This window comes from Triticum dicoccoides, chromosome 2B (assembly GCF_002162155.2).
Source record: "Triticum dicoccoides isolate Atlit2015 ecotype Zavitan chromosome 2B, WEW_v2.0, whole genome shotgun sequence".
NCBI classification, from domain to species: Eukaryota; Viridiplantae; Streptophyta; class Magnoliopsida; order Poales; family Poaceae; genus Triticum; species Triticum dicoccoides.
Window position 1 is genome coordinate 823606367 of NC_041383.1, and position 6259 is coordinate 823612625.

Below are 6259 nucleotides of genomic sequence, written 5' to 3' on the forward strand. Positions count from 1 at the left end.
TGGATCTTGCCGGAGGGGAGGGTGGGAGGACGCTGGATCTTGCCGGAGGGGAGGGCGGGAGGGAGGAGAGCGAGGGGAGGGGTGGGTGGCGGCGAGGGGAGGGGAGGTGGGAGGGATCACGGAGCACTAGGGTTCGCGGGGGACGAGGGACGGAGGGAGGAGTGCGGGCTGTGGCCTGTGGGTTGTTGGGCTAAGAGTGGTGAGAAGGTGAGGAGGGAGCGCTGCCGTTGGATCCGGGTGGATCGGATGGTGCTCGATCCATGATCCGCGTGACATGCCTCTGAACCAATCAAAACAGAGTACATGTGTGCGACGTCCATGACCATCTAAGTAGGCCATAACCGGCTGGCTGAAAATAAAGTGCAAATCTCTTTGGCTAAGAGAACCGACTATTTTGGCGCCGTCTTTCGGCGGTTCCCCTCCGCCGGTGACTTCTTGGTCGTCGGCGGTGAGGAGGGTCATCAGATCCCACGTGTGTAGATCATTTTAGCTTTAGGTTTTAAGGTCCTAGTAGCTTAGGTTTTTGGATCATTCGATGTCTCGACTTCGGGGGCGGGGGCGGCAATACTGAATAAAGAAGCTCTGGATTTTTATTCGGCAAGGCCGCCAGCAAGGACCTCGGCACGTAGAAGAGCAGGGCATCGAGGAGGTGGTCGCGAGCGAGGAGTTCGTCGTCGTCACCTTCCCGGTGACCGAAGACCCGTAGTAAGGAATATTTTTTTAAAATGTTCTAAAAAATGAGCTATCATGTGTGAAGAATCATGGCTTTCAAGCCAAATGATCAATCTTATGGCCACATCCATGGCATAGTTTGTTCAAATGATCTCATATTGTGCACAAGGATGCATATTGGAATGGCAATCAATGTTGCCTAAGGAAGTTTTCATTTTCTTTGGACGAAAAAACCATTTTCCATTTTTCGAGTGCCCAAAAGGAGGTTTTTTTGTGAAGGACCTCCCAAATAATTATTGCAAAATTGGACCAAATTATTTTTATAAAATACTAGGCCATATTTAATGCACAATTGACCAAAATGGTTGGGTGTAAAAAGTTTTGATCCACCTCTCGTGAAAAAGACAAATTTCCGCCGATTCAGTTGGAAGCGGGTCAAATTTGAACTGCAGTTGCCTCATAGTTTGCTCTTTATTTTTTACAAAAATCATTTCGAGGTACATACGTATCTATTTAATCAGAGAAACACCAAAAAAAATTCCAAGATTCAACCATTAGCTAGGAACGGTCATTCCCACCGTTTTGACCGCATTTTGAAACGAGCATAAAAAATTCAAAAAAAAATCAAAAAATTGGAAAACCTTCGCATTGTGTCATCATATGTGAACAAGTTTCCAGGAAAAATAATAAAATTGTAATACGGTAATTATTTTAAAAAAGTGTTCTCAGAAACGAGATATCAAGTGTGAAGATTCATGGCTTTCAAGCCAAATGATCAATCTTATGGCCACATTCATGGCATAGTTTGTTCAAATGATCTCATATTATGCACAAGGGTGCATATTGGAATGGCAAACAATGTTGCCTAAGGAACTTTTCATTTTCTTTGGACGAAAAAACCATTTTCTATTTTTCGAGTGCCTGAAATGAGGTTTTTTTGTGAAGGAACTACCAAATAATTGTTGCAAAATTGGACCAAATCATTTTTATAAAATACTAGGCTATATTTAATGCACAATTGACAAAATGGTTGGATGTCAAAAATTTTGATCCACCTCTGGTGAAAAAGACAAATTCCCGCCGATTCAGTTGGACGCGGGTCAAATTTGAACTGCAGCTGCCTCATAGTTTGCTATTTATTTTTTCCATTGCACCATTCACGCAGAGACTAACTGCAGACCGAAAGTTAAGTGAAACATTTGAAACCATAGCCAGGAAGTTAAGCAACATTATGTGCAGCATGTCTAACAAAGTTCATTGTATAAATCGTCCCCAGAGGCAATTAGCATGAATAAATCCAGAACACTTGCCAAAGCTCCAAGAGATGCAGACGTTCATTGAGGAGGAAAAGGGACGACGAAGACGACGATAAATGAGGTGGCAACATGCCGTTTTTCATGCTTCTTCACCTCATTGATTGATCATTACGTATTATATTTCTTATTATCGGTCACTATGGGACAGTAGCTGGCAACACTAGTTTGATCAGGTTAGTCCGATAATTCGAGGTATCTAAGCATGAAATACGTGACAATTTGGGAAACTAGCCCTCGATCATGGCAACTGATTGTTTGTCCTAGTCGCACTTAGACACAACATCCTTCTAAGCCATCGGTCTTAATCGCACATGGATCCAGACACGAGTCCTTCGCCTCGCTTCGATGCAACGTCTCGCGGGTTTGGGCTCATGCGTCACGTGCGTGCGCCCGACTTGGCGTGCTGCAGGGCCAGCGTTGACACGTAGGGCCATGAGGGACTTAGCTGCCTGGTTGTATCTGGGTACGGGCAAGCCGGCGCGATGCAGGTCCGAGCACCATGCGACGATTTTACCCGGGATTTGCCCACCCGGAGCAAATTTGACAATTTTAACCTCCGAACAAAATCAATTCACAAAATGAACTGGGTGTGAAACTATTTCACACCCCTGACCCTTTTGTGTAGCTCCCGCGACGGCGGCGGCACACCCTACGGTGCAGCGCCCAGCTAGCGGGCGTTGCACGCCATTCCACCGTGGCAGCCCTGGGCCCCGCACCCAGCTGTGCAACGCCTCGGTGCTAGGCGCCACACGATGTGCAGCGCCTAGCCGACGGGCACATCCACACTTCGGTCCTCAAGTTTGGATTAGGCCCCAGCCAGAAGTCAGCTCGCTGGGTGAGAGATTGGGCAAAGTGATTACTAGCAGCCAACGGGTCACGGCTGCTACCTTGCCGATCCGTGAAAGCGCCATGAGTGGGTAGTACTGGGTGTACACGCGGTCCGTCTCGAGGGTGGCGATGTGAAAGCGCACCTTGCCGATCCTCTGGTCATTGTCATCGCGGTGGGAGTCGTTGAAGACGGCGAAGGTGATGACGGTGTTGAGGTCGAACACATCCCAGGTGTGCTGCTCGTTCCACTGCGGCGCAGTGGTGTTGAGAGTGCGTGTGCGCACCCACTTCTTGCCGTACTTGGCGACGACGTACGGGTTCTCCACGCCCACGGCCAGGTCACGTGCGCCCAGGATCTCCACCTCCAGGATGCCAATGGCGCTCTTGCGGAGTTTCTTCAACAAATTATACGTGTTATTAAATATACTGATTATGAAAGGCAGGTGTGTATATACGTGTTAAATATACAGATTAATAGTACTTTCGTGCAAAATTCCAACTTCAAAAATGCTAGTACAGTAATGAGTAGTGTCAAAACGCCGCCGCCGGATGCAGGTCGCTTATGTACTCTGGCTGCTCGTCTATCACGTGATACGCCGTGTCCAGGCTCATCCTGAGCTGGATCATACTGGCGAACGTCTTGAACGTCTCCGTGTTTTTGTTCCCCGTCATCCCACGCGAGAGGCTGAACCACTTGGGCGGCACCGGCATGACCAGGTCGTTGCACTTCACGTACAGGGACGCGACGGGGATGATAACGCGGCCGATGGGCTCGTCCCTCCCGGCACCGACCTTCTCCTCCACGGTCACCACCAGCGGGTCCTCAAACGGCTCGCTGGCCACGAACATGAACTCCTCATTCCACGCCGGGTTTGCCGACCCCTGCGGCTGCCCGGGCCGCGTTAGCCTGATCTGGCTGCCTATCTGGATCTTGGCGATGGTCGGCGCTAGTGGTTGATCGTTCTTAGTGCCCATGAGGTCCTGCGCCATGATGACAGCGACCCTGAGATAGATGAGGTTGGGGGAGTAGTACACCTTGGAGCGCATGTTGGTGAGCCCCTCCGGGGAGAGGGAGTGTGCATCAGAGTGCCACGCCTCCAGGAAGGCCTCGTCGGCCTGCGTGCCGAGCCAAACAGCGAGCATGATCTCGCCGTGGCTATGGCTATGGGGATAGCTCTCGCCGTGAGCATCGGAAAGGTGGTACCACTGCGGTGCCAGCGGGCTGTCAGGCGAGAGGCGAGTGGGGATGTCGGCCATGTCGAAGACGACGCGGCCGACGAAGTCGTCTTGGAGCACGTCCTTGTGCTTGATGATAATCTGCAGCTGGTTGGACTGCACATGGACGGCGGAGAAGGCGAACATCTGCCGCCACACCGGGTTGGCGTTTTTCTCCATGTGCCGCGTCACGCCCTTGTGATCACCTAGCTTCACTTCCACGTACGGGTCCAGCGCGCCGCAGATGCCCATGGTAGGCAGGTCCCGCGCCTTCACCACGCTCACGCACAGATATGGCATCTGCTCCAACATCCCCACGCCGCGTGGGCCGGAATTCGCGGGCAGTGGTGCCTTCGTCTCGACGTGACCGTACGCCGAGCCTGGCAGTTGAGCCGGCTCAGGAGAAAAGTAAAAAATTTCCCCAAACCAGCCCTACAAGGAAACGGAAAATTGAATTCGAAGCTCGAGCACAAAAGTGAATTCAAAAATTTATAATAAAAAAACGATGCTCTTAAAAGAACCCTTTGAGGACTGAAGTTTTTCTCCCCAAACCTCCACACATTTTTCGATTCAGGGCTTCTTTATTATTTCAAAATATAGAATCAAAGGAATATGAACACAATGAGAACATACTTGACCTTTAAGATGCACATAGCCAACACAAACACACACAGTGCGCTCGTACCCAGCAGCCACTAGGGTTTCTTCTGTCTCCCGTCGGCGCCGACGCCGGTCTGCCTCATCTCCTGTGGCATTTAGGGCCATGGAGGTGTGGTGGACTCCAGCACTTGCCGGTGGGAGGGCTTCACTTTTTATGCTTTTCTGAGTTTTTTTAGGGTTTGTATTCTGCTCAAAGAGACGAGGCGATATCGGCTCTCCGAAGATGGAATAAGACCCCCCGCCCCCTCCCTAGCTCCCCATCCCGGTGATGCTTCTAGCATCATCACAGGGCATGTGGAGGTTTGTCACCGACGGATCTTGCGAGACTCGGTCGGCGTTTGTCTTCGGTGGATCCACGTGGATTCTGTATTTGTCCACGTGTGTTCGCGTGTATACAGGTTGCATCATTCCGATCTAAACTTCTCTTCAACGGCGGCGTTTGCTATTCTGGTGCATTGTTTCTATAGGGCGTTAGCATGACGACTTCCTGACTATCTACTTCAACAAGCTTTGTCAGGCTCCGGTGAGGGAGGGGCGATGACGCCGGCGCGCCTTCGGCTCGTACTTGCAGTAGTCGCTAGGTGGTCTACGGATCTGGATGTAATTTTTATTGTTTCTGTTATTCTTTATACTATTATAATTGATGATGAATAGATTGAAAATTTCCCCGCAGAAAAAAGACAGTAACAACAACAACAACAACAACAACAACACACACACACACACACAAAGGATCACGCTAGCAAAAGCAAAGTCATACAAGACCAAAACTATGCCTAGGTGAAGGGAAAAATGAAGGGTCTAGTGGCGGAGTTTGGCATAGTACACTGAAAAATGTCCCGCCTTGCCCCCGCGGCACCGCCGTCCCCCTTGCGGGAGGCTCGAGCGGCGGCGCCAGATCCCGCCACGGGCTCCCTCCCCTACCTCCCCCGCCGGCCGGTGCCGCCCGGGCAAAGCCCCTCGCGGTGGCTGGCGGCAGGGGATCTCTCCTCCTCGTCTTGGATCTGGTGGGCGCGGGGCTCCCTCCCTAGGCGGTGGCTGGCGGCGGGAGATCTCTCCTCCTCGTCTTGGATCTGGTGGGCACGGGGCTCCCTCCCTGGGCGGTGGCGTCGGGCATGCACGGGGTCCGGCGGCATGGCGGCGCTCTCTCTAATCGGCGGCGTGCTGTGGTGCGGTGGAGATGGGTGGGTGCTTGTCCGCGCGACGGCTGTGCCCAGCAGTGGCGACCAGGGACCGGCTTCGGACCTTCAGCGGTAGCGGGTGGTGTCTTCCTTCCCCGTTGCCGGCTTGCGGCGGTGTACCTCGGGCATCGGTGGTTCCGGCGGCGGCGTTGCTCTGGATGGTGGCGAGGCGACGGCGCAACCACTTGGCTACGGGTTGACACGGCGACAGGCGGCGGCGCCTCCTGGCCCAGATCTGGGCCCCATCTTGGTCTGGGCGGGCCTGGTCGTCGGCTCCGGCGGCGGAATTGCTCTGGATGGTGGGGAGGCAGCGGCGCAACCACTTGGCTACGGGTTGACACGGCGACAGGCGGCGGCACCCTCCTGGCCCAGATCTGGGCCCCATCT

At 52.6% G+C, this 6259-nt stretch overlaps 1 pseudogene; it reads right to left on the bottom strand.

Moving 5' to 3' along the window:
• Positions 1–6259, bottom strand: part of LOC119361592 — a 71934-nt pseudogene that overhangs the window by 60808 nt on the left and 4867 nt on the right.